The following is a 14411-nucleotide window of genomic DNA, read 5'->3' as shown; positions in this document are numbered from 1 at the left end:
CTTTTGGCTGAATTTAAGAAAAGCATCACAATTTCGAATTGTCAAGGTTTTTGTGATTGGCATTGATGAACCTGCTTAATGAGCATTCACAAATGCAAAAAAACATGAAACATGTTAAAACATCACAGTGGAGATATGCCAAACCTTTTGATTAATGAACATGTTCAGCCTCCATAAGCCAGCAGGAGCCTTGGGCAAAGATTTCAGAGGGGCACATCAGACTAATGTCTTGATAAACTTGAAGCAAGATTTAAAAAAAAAAAAAAACAATGCCACTTTATTTGATACAAATGACAATTTTGTCACCCAAATGATAGAGGAAACAATCAAAGACACCCCGAAAATTAAAGTTGAAACAAATGATTCAGCAGAATGGTCTTTTTTACCAGTCAATGGTATTAAATCCTTTATCCTTAGAACATGCCCGCAAACACTAGTTCAAAAGTGGGTAAAATATTTCAGGCATTTGTTTAAAAACGTTGGCAAAAGGGTCTTGAAGAAATGAAATGAAATGAAATGATCTGCATTTATATAGCGCTTTTCAAGCCAATGACTTCCCAAAGCGCTTTACAGTGTGCTCCACATTTCCCAATAGCAGCCTTGCAGCCATGTAAGGCGCTAACCTGCTTATTGGGGGTATTAGGGGTTCAGTGTCTTACCCAAGGACACTTCGACATGTAACACGGACGAGCCGGGATTCAAACTGGGATCCTTTGATCCCAAGACGAGCGATCTACCTCCTGAGTTACCGGACACCAGGTCAGAAAAGTTGCCTGCCCCATTTTTCACAACTTGAAATACAATAAGACGACTAATCACAAAAAAAAACGTTGTTGCAAAGTATTAAGGAATGATAAACAGAATGTATAACACAACAACATTTGGTCCCAGCCGGGTGGCGCCGGATTCTGGCGCGGTTGCCTCAGCGCCCAGTTGGTCCCGCCCATGAAGACCGGCAGAGACGCATTTGACTGAGTGCTTCTCGGAGTACTTAAACGCGTTCCTTTGAATTGTGCTTTGCTGGAGCATTTGTTATACTTGAAAAACTTCTGTGAAATGTCTGTGAGACTTATGTGAGACTTCTGTTAAAGCCTGTTAAATGCCTAGTTCTGTGAATCTGACCGTATTTGATCCTGTTCTGTTTTTGGACATTCTTTTCTTTTCAGTGGATTTATAATCCACTTCTGCGACCATCGATTCCCGGATCGAGTGTGCGCACCCTCCTCATCCTCTCCCAATAATTTGTAAGTACGTCTACGCGAATGGGTCCTTATTTCCTGTTTCCCGCTATGCTTCGTGACAGTACCTGTATTTACTTATCTTCATTCATGCAATGTTTGCTACAAGTCACGTGAACTCCTCTTTCCATGATGCTTTTAATGTACGTTGACGTTTTGTAGCATCATACATTTCGTTAGCTTCTTTTGAATATTTCTTCTGGGGCTGAGGTTTTGGCTTGATTCCTAACCACTTCTCCATTTTTCTTGTGTTCTCTGTGCGTCTACTTTGGAAAATGATATGCAAATGCACAACCTTATAACGCGCGGGAAAGTCCGGAAGCACGAAATTATTCGATGCAGGCTTCCGATCGGCTGCCGAGTATGCAAATTGCCAAACGAACCAAAGTTTCCAAACCGAACGAAGATTTCGAAATCGGAATAAAGCATACGTTTGATTTGAAAGAAAAATCTGTCTGTTTTTTTGTTTTTTGAAAAAGTTGTCGGTCCGACATAAAAGATGCACGTCCCGGGCGTCCGGGTAGACGTTATTTCAGACACTTTTGTATCAATCACAAGTCTCACGACAAGATCCATCCATCTTTTAGCTGCACCGCTTATCCTCAGTAGGGTCGCGGGGTGCTGGAGCCCATCCCAGTCTTCAGACAGTGGGCAGGGGACAACCTGAACTGGTTGCAAGCCAGTTAGCAGTCTTACTACAACATAGTGAACATTTTTGCTACTAGATTAGAAATGACATTCCAGCATAAACTAAATAAAGAGCTAAAAGAGAAAAATAGGATAAAAAGAATGCCAGGATAAACAGGCAAACATATTTAGAAGGTAGTGCTTGGAGAGTAGCCTAAGTTGTAATCATAGTTCAATAAAAATAGTGTATTGTAAAAAAAATGCAATGAATAATAGTGAAATAATATTTGGCTGCAACAAAATTCCCAAAACATCAAATAATACTGTATTTGAATGCCCATTTTCATTAGGGTGGGGATGGCCCTGGGAAAGAAACTCTAAGCCTCTGAGCCTGTTTGTCTTTGTCGTAAGGGACCTGTAGCGTCTACCGGAAGGCAACAGGTGAAAGAGGGGTGGGCGGTGTGAGAGGAGTTTTTCTTGGCTGAGTTGCGGTGTCCTTCCGATAGGCACAGAGCAGCCAATTATTTTCTGGGCTGTATTGACTACTCTCTTTATGGTTTTCAATCCGAAGCTGTGCACCCAGCATACTACAACCTGACAGTATGCCATAATGCTCCTTACAGTGGCTTTGTAGAAGGACACCAGCAGTTTCTGTTCCAGGTTGTTTTTCCTGAGCACTCTCAGGAAGTGGAGTCTCTGCTAGGCCGTCAGAGATGTGTATGCCCAGGGGATTGAAGGTCTCCATTCATATTGAGAGGTGCAGAACATATGCTTGTCCTTCTGAAGTATAAGTTGTTCAGTATTAGACTTTTTTTCGAACGCTACATTGACAGCATCTCCACCTCCTTCCTGTGGGCCACTTCATCCCATTCAGAGAGTTGGCTGACCAAGGTGGTGTGGTCAATGGAATTCACAATTATGTTTGTGGGATGGGTTGATGAACAGTCCAATGTGTGCAGTGTGAACAGTAGAGGGAACCAGTGCACAGTGCTAGTATGGAAGAAACAGTCGAGTTTCATAGCTTGTGGGAGGTTGGAGAAAAAGTACGTACTGTAATCCAACAGCATATGAAAGAGGAGTGTTCCAGGTAGAAGAGTTTCTCAATTACTTTTTCTCTTGGCATTTATCATTGAGTCAACTGTATCATCGATGCTGTTAGGGAACTTTGTCGCATAAAGACTCTCCAGAAAGTGTATAGAAGATGTCTGACGTACACCACGAAAAGCTGAGATCTGGTCATAGCTCCTTTCAGGCTCAAGCGAGATCCGCTTTCATGTTTCTCAGGTTTGATATTGTTGCAGCGAGTCGGCACCATGCAGACTTGCTTAATAGTCGCATGAGTGAACACATAAGCGCTCGAGGGGGTTTAGGTCATCTTTTGTCAGATGTAAGAATGAGTGTACAGCAGACTGGCAATAAAGTGGATCAGGGTAAGACTCTTTTATCCCCGGTGCAATTCTAAATTATGCTTTCCTGACAAGCCTGTAACTATTTATGGGACACGTTTCGGCGCAAACACGCTTGTATTTCCTGATGAGAGAGAATGCCATTCAATTATATTGTTGAAAAGAAATGCGGAATGTGACTTTTTGGTTTTGATTCAAGGGCGTGCACATATTTCGTAGCTCCAAGGATGTTACAGGAGTTGCTGAGAAGAAGCTGAATCTTAAGTTAGTGAAGTTGGCCTATTATGCAACAATCTCAGCTAACAAAAGAGCTTAATTAGTCCCTCGCTAAGCCAAAATGACAAACTAGCTTATTGTGAACTAGGTTAAGTGTGTTTGGGCAAGACACTGAACCCCTGACGCCCCCAATGAGCAGGTAGGCGCCTTGCATGGCTGTCGCTACTGTTGGAGTGTGTGATTGTGCGTGAATGGGTAGGTGTGAAGGACATTGTAAAGCGCTTTGGGAGGTCTTCAGTGACTTGAATAATGTTATATAAATGCAGACAATTTACCATAAGTAAATTACAATGATGGAAATGGATTTGAAGCAGAAAAGACGACAACAACAAACAACCCAGATTCTAGTGGCGGACCATGTTAGGGTATTGTCGATTTAAGCTGGTAAGAGGTTGTAACAGTAAAAGCAGTCCAGTTTTTGACATTGTCTAAAAGAAGGCAATACAAAATTGTACACGTACAAATAAATTAAATTCAATCGAGGTGGACTGTTAAAGATCCACTTCGTCTTTTATTCAGGCAGGGTTATGTACACAAGAAAAACGGGTAGCGAGGCAACAATCATGCTCCAAGATGCAGGAAAGGGGTCAGTGTTCCAGTAAGCCCAAACAGCGAGGGGTAAGGTTTGAGAGTTTGTCTTGTGGTATCAAGATCTGCCAAGCACAACCAAGAGTTCAATACACTGAAAACACAGGATGCTGAGACAAGAGTGCTTAGGACGTGACATGGAAGACAAGGAACTACCACAGAACCAAGGAGACGGTGTGTTTAAATCGTGGCAAGGGAGAGTCGTAATAGGAGGGAAATCAAAACAAGTGACGGCATATGTGCAAGCAAGAGAGAGACAGAGACAGAAAATGATACAGACTGAAGCTACAGAAAAACAGGAACTTGGAACAGGATTGTGTCAGGGGAGATAAATAATTTTTCACCAATTTTATTATTGGAGTGCTAATCATAAACAACTTTAATATGCACATACTGGACTGTCTCAGAAAATTAGAATATTGTGATAAAGTTCTTTATTTTCTGTAATGCAATTAAAAAAACAAAAATGTCATACATTCTGGATTCATTACACATCAACTGAACTATTTCAAGCCTTTTATTATTTGAATATTGCTGATTTTGGCTTACAGCTGAAAAAAACTCAAAAATCCTATATCAAAATATTAGAATACTTCCTCAGACCAAGTAAAAAAATAATTTTATAACAGCAAAACTAAATCAAACATTTGAAAATGTCCATTGATGCACTCAGTACTTGGTTGGGAATCCTTTCGCACGGATTACTGCATCAATCCGGCGTGGCATGGAGGCAATCAGCCTGTGGCATTGCTGAGGTGTTATTGATGCCCAGGATGCTTTGATAGCGGCCTTCAGCTCATTTGCATTTGTAGGTCTGGTGTCTTTCATCTTCTTCTTAACTATACCCCACAAATTCTCAATGGGGTTCAGGTCAGGGGAATTAGCAGGCCAATCAAGGACAGTGATGCCATGGTCAGTGCACCAGTTACTGGTGGTTTTGGCACTGTGGGCAGGTGCCAGATCATGCTGGAAAATGAAATCCTCATCTCCATAGAGCTTTTCAGCAGATGGAAGCATGTAGTGCTCTAAAATCTCTTGGTACACAGTTGCATTTACTCTGGACTTGATGAAACACAGTGGACCAACACCAGCAGCTGACATGGCTCCCCAAACCATTGCTGACTGTGGGAACTTTACACTGGATTTCAACTTGGATTTTGCTCCTCTCCAGCCTTTCTCCAGACTCTGGCGCCTTGACTTCCAAATGAAATGCAAAACTTGCTTTCGTCTGAAAAGAGGACTTTGGACCACTCTGAACTGTCCAGTGCTTCTTCTCCATAGCCCAAGTCAGACGCTTCTTCCGTTGTCTTGAGTTCAGAAGTGGCTTGACCATGGGAATACGGCTATTGTAGCCCATTTCCCGGACACGTCTGTGAACTGTGGCTTTTGATACCTGGACTCCAGCTTCAGCCCACTGTCTTTGAAGCTCCCCCAAATTCTGGAAGCGGCTCTTCGTCACAATTTTGTTAAGGCTGCGGTCATCTCTCTTGGTTGTGCAGCGTTTCCGGCCACATTTTTCCCTTCCAACAGACTTTTTGTGGATATGCTTTGAAACTGCACTCTGTGAACAGCCTGCTCTTTGAGAATTTTCCTTTTGTGTCTTACCCTCCTGATGGAGGGTATCAATGATGGTCCTCTGGACAGCAGTCTTCCCCATACTTGTGATTTAGTTTACTGAACCAAGCTGAGTGTTTTTAAGGCTCAGGAAACCCTCGCAAGGTGTTTCGAGTTAATTAGATGATTCAGGTGATTAGTTGAATAGCCTACTTGTATACTTTTTCATGATATTCTAATATTTTGAGATAGGATTTTTGAGTTTTCTTAAGCTGTAAGCCAAATTCAACAATATTAAAATAATAAAAGGCTTGAAATAGTTCAGTTGATGTGTAATGAATCCAGAATGTATGACATTTTTGTTTTTTTAATTGCATTACAGAAAATAAAGAACTTTATCACAATATTCTAATTTTCTGAGACAGTCCAGTATGTTCAAAACTGTTTGACTCTTACTCATAATATTAGGTGATGGCAGATACCACATTTTTAAGATCAAAACCAGTACACAATGAGTATCTATCCATAGCATGGGTTGGTTGGTTGACTGGTTAGATCTCTTAACCACTAGGGTCATAGGGACGCCATTTCCTGTGGTGTATCTTGGGCAAATTTCTCCTTCTCAGTTTGTCTTTCCTCAGCCACGATTTGCTCCGTTTTGATTGAGCTTTTGGCCAACAAGGTGGCGCCCATCCCTCTCCAGGCCAATCCATACCAATTCGTATCACAATCTAGTTAGGACATACAATTTGATTTCCTCTCCCTAAAATATCTAATATGTTTCAAAAGAATATTTTTTAACATGACCAAAGTATGTTTTATAGATATTGCATTTATTTCATGACGATTCAGCATACTTGACTGAATTGTCCATATTGCAGGTACCAATACCTTAAAATGGCTGGTGTCCGCACTGATAGTGATGGTACTCATCCATTTTGATAATCATAAGCAGTTTTCAGAAATAAAGGACAGAGGAGCACAAGCTGCAGCACCACATAGTCTGTATCCACATTTATCTTCAGAGGTTAAATTATTTTTAAACAATTACTGTACCCATTTATGTATAGCAAACACCACTCATTTTTATTCAAAACGGGTAGACAATTTTGTTTCACTTTTTCTCTGCTCAAATTAAGCATTGTAAGGGATAAGTGTTGATAAATATGTGTGGCCATGATAAAATCATTAATTGACAATGTAGACTATGAACACATTTACAATGTATTAATTTAAAGACCTTCAAAGTCCGCTTTACCATCAGAAACACCAAAGAGTTGTTTTCCTCTTCGTGTTTTTTTGCGTTTATTCATATATTTCAGGACACTTTGTTTACCCCATTTTTTAACATTGGTCTCTGTTACCGTGTCTACAAATAGTGTGATAGTGAGATAAAATCGAATGCCTTTTCATATGTGACTTAGATCACTGCTTGTCCAGTGGTTAGGTTTTGGTGCTCCTACCGCCGCGACCCAGGTTTAATTCTCGTTGCTTCCAATGTTAAGCGATTGCTGTCATTTGTATACGGTTTTACCTTGTGTATAACAGGCACCCAAACTTTGAATTATTTTTTAGGTCAAGTCATGTTTATTTATATAGCCCTTAATCACAATGATTCTTAAAGGGTGACACAGACCGCAGACTACTGCAAACTACAGACTATTACTGCACCATCCCCTGATCTAAAACCGACATGAGGGCAAGAAAAAACTCAAAAACCTCTAAATGAGGAAAATTAAGAAACCTTGAGAAGGGATCGCACACGAGGTAATCCCCCTTGCAGGATGACCAGGCTGCAATGGATGTTGCATTAACAAACAATAAAATAAAAATAATTAAAGTATAATCCAAAAAAAAAAAAAAAGGATGGGCAGCACAGCGACCGAGTGGTTAGTGCGTCCGCGGCACAGTTCTGAGGTCATGGGTTTAAATTCAGTTACCGGCTTTCCTGAGTTTTCTTCGGGGCTCTCGGTTTCCTCCCACATTCCCCAAACATGCATGTCAGGTTAATTGGCTGGTCCAAATTGCCCCTAGATGTGATTGAGTGAGTTAGTTGAATGTTTCTATGTGCCCTGCGACTGGCTGGCAAGCAGTTCAGGGTGTCCTCTGCCCACTGCCCAAATACGGCTGGGATGGGCTCCAGCACCCCCAGAAACCCCTACTGAGGATAGGCGCTGCAGATATTGGATGGTTGGATAAAAAGGATGACCAGGTTGCAATGGATGTAGCATTAACAAACAATACACCTCGAACGCTCTTGAACCTGCGGATCTCTTCTTGGCCCTTGGGATCACAAGTAGACCAGCATTTTCAGAGCAAATAGTCTGGACAGGAACATAGGGGGTAACTAAATCTGAAAAATATGAGAGACCAGGTTCAGGCATGATTTTGTATAACACCAACAGAACCTCAAAATCACACTGTAAGTTGACAGGGAGCCACTGTAGGTTAGCTAAAATCGGGGTAATGTGATTGTCATGAACCAGGACGGAATCTCGGACCCAATTGCGTTTGTTTTAAAGGAATCTTTATTGGATTGAGCTGACAGAGCTTGCTTTGGAAGCCAATGGTTGTCGGTCGCTAGCAGCGTTGGACGGAATGGCAGCTCCGTGACAGGTAGGCAGAATCGATACGGCTTAGCGGGCAGGTCGATGGCCTGGGCAGGAGAGCAGGTCGTAATCATGGGGCAGAAACAGGTCGATACCGAAGGCAGGCAGGAATCAAACAGAAAAGGTCTTTGGTACTGGAATCTGGCATAACACACAGAGAGACACAAGTACGGTCTGACACCCTCCTCTGGCCGCTGAAAGTTTAAGAGGAGAGTGCCAGCCAATCAGAGAGCGCGCTCCTGCGTGCCAAACGATTGCCTTCATTTTGGCAATCATGACAGTGATCAAACGTTCTTGTCTTAGTTAAAAGCCTCACTGTAGCATTTTAATACCAGCGGCATTGATTTTGGACTTGGGAGATTGGAGAGTAGTACAGTACAGTAGTCGAAACGGGAGGTAACAAACTCATGAATTAGGTTTAAAAAACTGCATGTTATACTCAAATAAACACAGTAATAGCAAATGAGTAGTTTTCATTGAGGTATTTTTCAAAAGCCTGTGAAGGATCTGCCAGACATTACAGTTAACTTTCAACAATAAATAAATGCAAACATGCTTGGGAATTTAAATAATAAAATGATTTTTTTTTTCAAACTGTGCAAAGAACAACTTCGTGCCACAACTGATCCTTTCTGTTATTGTTGGAAATCTGCAGGATATTAAATTGCATGTCGTGTGAGTGGAAACAATGACATTTTCTCTGCGTCGACGAATGCCAAGTTTTGTTTCTCTTCATCGTTTTGAATACCAAAGCGCTTCTGTCATCGCTGTGTGCTTGCCCCTCGCGCAAAGACATAAGATTGCCATAAAGAAACTTTATTTCTGTAGAGCAGAGAGTAAAGGATGATCAAGCATTTCCTACAAGTCATCGGGGCCTCATTATCTTTTATTCTCCATAATAAAATACGCTAAGGAATGGCAGCTTTTGTTGGATTGTGAAAAGGCAAAACTAAAGCACAAATCGATTTTTGTTTTTTTTATTTGTAAACGTGGTCTATGCCAAGGATGGCCAAATTACGGCACACAGCTTACACGGTAAGGCTTTTTAATCGGAACACCGATAAAAAGTGGAAAACAAATACGACAATTTATAAAGTATTACTAATAAAAAAAGGGGGGTTTGTGTCAGAGTTTTCCCCATTGTCCCTTTTGTGCGTTTAACACAAGAATACTTCTACAGAAATACTACTACGGGGATGAATAAAGTATCTATCTGTCTACTAAAATACTACATAATTACTACCAAAATAGACATCAAATTTAGTGCTTAAAACAGTGAACCTGTCACGGTTGCCATGCCGCCCAATTGGCCCCATCCGTGTGGCACCAGCTGCGTCTCGTTGACAGATTGGCTTCCCTTCTATCTGAGCTCAGTGCTCTCTCTCACCCTTTGTCAGTCCGTCAACGAACCTCTGCAGCCCCAAGAAATGTTTTTTGACTCTGTCCGGTTTCGTGACTGTGTTTCCTGTAAGGTATCATTCCCATCTATCTTTGATCTGTTTAATATCGAGCTCCAGTGTCTGGTATCGTTTCCACCTATCTTGTCCTGCTTGTTATCGGACTCCAGTCTCTAGTGCCTGATATCAATTCTGTCTGTCCCGTCCTGTCCGGTATCGACCCCATCCGTCCGATATCTGCTCGTGCAATTGGTATCGATCTCGTCGGCCTCTGGCCTCCTGCCATTCCACGCCAGACTGCTGCCTTACGTCTTACGCCCAACGATCGCCGAATCACTGGCATTTTGGGTTAACTTGCATGACTGCACCATTTCCCGTATAATAAAGCTTGTGTGAGAAACGTCACGCATCTAGGTCCTCCCCCTGTTCTGGTTCTTGACAGACCCAATATAAGATTTTTTTTTAATTCTGAAAAGACAACATTCAACAGAAATGCCACCAATATAGAATTCAGTAATAATACATGGGGAAAATATAACAATTTATAATTTACTAAAAAAGAGGGTTTTGTGTCCAAGTTTTCCCCATTTTCCCTTTGTGTGTTTAACACAAAAATACTTCTACAGAAATACCGCCAAAATACTAAAAATTACCAGAACAATAAACATCAAATTTAGAGCTTAAAACGGGGACTTATTACACTATTTAGCTTTAATTCTGAAAAGACAAATTTCTACAGAAATGCCACAAAAATACACATCAGTAATAGTAAATGGGAGAAATACGACAATTTATGAAGTCCTACTAATGGAAAAAGGGTGTTTTGTGTCAGAGTTTTTCCCCTTTGTGTATTCAACACGAAAATATTTCTACAGTAATACTACAAAAATACATTAAAAGTAAATATCAAATATAGTGTTCAAAACAGGCACCTAATATACAATTGTTTTTTAATCCTGAAAAGAAAAAAAATGTGCCACAAAACACAACAATACAAAGTACTACTGTGGTTGCCCTAAAAATACTACAGAAATACTACCTCAGAAATATACGACAGTTACTGTTCCACAAAAACAAATATCAAATCTAGTGCCTAAAAATGAACTTAATACATTATGTTGCTATAATTCTGAAAAGAATAACTAAATACTACAAAAATGACACGTAAATACTACCACAGTAATACTTCAATACAAAAATTCTACTACATAAATACTAATACAGAAATACTCCAAAAATACCACAAAATTCCTACAATTTACCACTGAAATGACACAAAAAAACTATTACAGTAAAACTAAAATATAAAAAATACTATTACAGAAATACTACTACAGTAATGCTAAAGAAATACTACCAGAGACATACTACAAAAATAATTTTGAAGTGCTTAAAACAGTTACCTAATATACTATTCTGCTCTAATGTGTAAAAAAACTATTCAAAAAGAAGTAGAACACATGCAGGGCAGCACGGCGGGGCAGTGGTTAGCGCATGTGCGCTACAGTTCATGCCTTGGGGACCTCCTGCGTGGGTTCAAATCCAGCTCCGGACTTCCTGTGCAGAGTTTGTATGTTCTACCCGTGCTTGCGTGGGTTTCCTCCGGGTACTCCGGTTTCCTCCCACATTCCAAAAACATGCATTTCAGGTGAATTGGCCGGTCCAAATTGTCCCTAGGTGTGAATCAGCGAGTGAGTTGTCTGTCCCCGTGTGCCCTGCGATTGGCTGGCAACCAGTTCAGGTTGTCCCCTGCCCACTGCCCGATGATTGCTGGGATGGGCTCCAGCACCCCCGCGACCCTAATGAGGATAAGCGGTGTAGTTGATGAGATGAGATGAGAACGCATGCAGCCCCTGACTCCAAATAGTTGCACACCCCTAGAGTAGAACATGGAATGAGTTCTAGTATGGACGCAAATTACCAAGTAATAGGGGGCCCCAAGTCTAATTTTGCTTAGGGTCCCATGAAGGCTTGGGCCGTTCCTGATTTTGAGTTTCTATGTTGCTGGTTTTCTTTATTCGTAAGAAAACAGAATTGCAGTCAGATCAGACTACTGTAGGACATTTGGCAGAACACGGGTCAGAAAAGGTTGCAAACTTTAGGCACCAGATAGTTGATTCACGACTGCCCTCTAGCGGTTAATTTGTACCTTACACCAAATACAAACAACCAGGAAGCCATCGGAGCAAATATATCTTAAGCACCTGCTTCAAAGCTCAGTTTCCTCCAAATGCACAAACACAATCCTTAACGTTCAAATCTCATTTGGCATGTTCGGCAGCTTGTCCGTAAACCGCATTCAAACGAGTTGCACTCGTTTTGGGACCTTTAGATGACTGCACTGGAAACAAGCCAGCGGCAGATGCCTAAAAGTACCAAGTGACGCGGTACAAATCACGCAAAATATGTTCTGTTCCCAATTGTTTTTAATCAAGACGATTTATTTACAAACAGGTTAGATGTGAAGGCGCATTTGACACTTTGGACGTGACGTCACGTTCCCTTCTCTGGCCGAATGAGAGCCACGACGGACAGCGGGAGACACTTGAGCGCACGGCAGTCAAATAAGGAGTTGAAACAAATACCAGTTACCGCGACTGAATAATATTACCACCACTTTTTACCATGGTCATTAATTCCTGTTAGGTGGGCATGCTTCTAAGCCCGATTTGGAATGTGGTCCCTTTTGATGAAGACAGAAGACGGAAACGTTTATCTGCAATTAAACGGAGGGACTGGCATTGTGCCAAGGCACTCTACTGGCAGGTTAGCAGCCCTTAGGTATTCCAGGATTTTCAGCAAACATTTTTTTCAAGGTATGTTTGTGTTATTTCCAAGCAATTTTATGTTAAGTAGGTACGGGTCACGTCAAAGACACCCAATAAAATAAGTTAGCTGGTCTTAGCTAGTCTTAACTAGTTTTGTTAGTGTCTTAACATTGTCATTATATCAGCTTCTTTTATTGTAATTAACCAGGGATTCAAACAGTAATCTTCAGAATTCAACTTGTATTAAAAACTGTTATGTGCTTTACCGTAAAGCGTGCTACGCCGAAATGAACTGCCAAATTGTCAACAGATTAAATGAGAGAACATTCAGAAGAGAAAACGCCAAAGTAAATAATTTCAATTCACTCAAAAGGTGCAAATGCTCCGTGCTTTACTTTTCTATTACTTGTACATTCCCCCCAAATTTAGATGTGAAGTTGTTATTGTCATGTTTGCGGGAGGTGGACATCTTACGCCAAGGTGCATCTACGAAGAACTGGTAACCTTCCAGACTTTTATAAGCTTTTACATCAGCACGGGTGTATGGGGATATTCCATGTACAGTATAATGGTACAGGTTGTGTGGACTGAACTCAGGTAGACTGGACGATTTGGTTAAATGTGTGAATATGTCAGGTGGAAGACTGTATCCCTTGGTAACTAGCATTGCTAATGCTATTCTCAGTATTTCTAAACCACGTTTGTGCTTTTGGACAAGGTGGGCCAACTTATTCGACAGCTGCAAAATTTTGATTTGACCAGTCATTGCTAATTTTGTTGAATGGTATAGCTGTTTTTGTTTACTGTCCTTGTACACTGTTTACTATGGCTTACTACCGTCCGTCATGGTGTCATCATGTGGGTAAGTCTTATTTTATTACAATTTCAATATTGAACATATATATTTTTTCCATTTCAAACGTGATTTTCTAGTTAAACAAGAAAATGACATTTTAAGTGATCAAAATGATCTCATATAGAAAAGATACATTATTTTACTTGTTTGAGTATATTTTTCAAAATAAAATAAAATTTATTTGTAGACTACTTTTCAGCCAATAAATGCCACACAAAGTGCTGTATGTACATGCATTCATTTTACCGAAAGAAAATAAAATCCCTCCTTTTAAACGTATTTTTTGAGTATAGCAAGATAATAATACCTATCATTTAGAGAAGGTAGATAGTTTTGTATTTTTAAATTAATATTTCACAATCAAATAAAATCAAAATGTAATTATAATACAATGAATTGTCACTTAAGGTGCTGTATACAAACTTTCAGTGTACAAAAGAAGATAAATGTAAATGGTCTGCATATATAAAGCGCTCTTCAAGTCACTGGAGACCTCCCAAAGCGTTTTACAATGTGCTTAACACTTACCCATTCACACACACACTCACACACCAATAGGGAGTCAGCCATGTAAGGTGCCTACCTGCTTATTGGAGGCATTAGGGATTCAGTGTCTTACCCAAGGACACTTCGACATATAGCACGGAGGAGCCAGGCATCGAACCTGCGACCTCTTGATCCCAAAACAGGCACTTTACCTCCTGAGCTACTAAAATCCCTTCTTCAATGGTTGAAATAAAAACAAAATAAATCATAATAATGTTCGAGAAATTATGTTCTAAATGTGCCTTTTATACTATATTCTTCAGAGATGGCTTTGACTCCCATCTCGATAGCATTGACTCCCACAATTCAAGCCGCTCGAGAGCTTGCATTTCTTCTCACAGAGATGCATTGTGTTTACAAAGTTTCATTCTTCCGATTGCTCATTTATTATACTCGCACGCCATCTAGCGAACAACATTATACACTGCATTTAAATATGTGATTCCTTTCTAAACCAGTCAGATTCATTTCCTGTGTCAGATGTGTAGTTTCCTTCTCATTTTTTTACAATAAATAAGCCTCCTGAAAAAGGAAGTGGGTGTTCTT

Source organism: Urocampus carinirostris, chromosome 3 (assembly GCF_059441175.1).
Source record: "Urocampus carinirostris isolate Australia breed hairy pipefish chromosome 3, RoL_Ucar_1.0, whole genome shotgun sequence".
Classification (NCBI taxonomy): Eukaryota; Metazoa; Chordata; class Actinopteri; order Syngnathiformes; family Syngnathidae; genus Urocampus; species Urocampus carinirostris.
Note: the sequence above shows the minus strand (reverse complement) of the source record.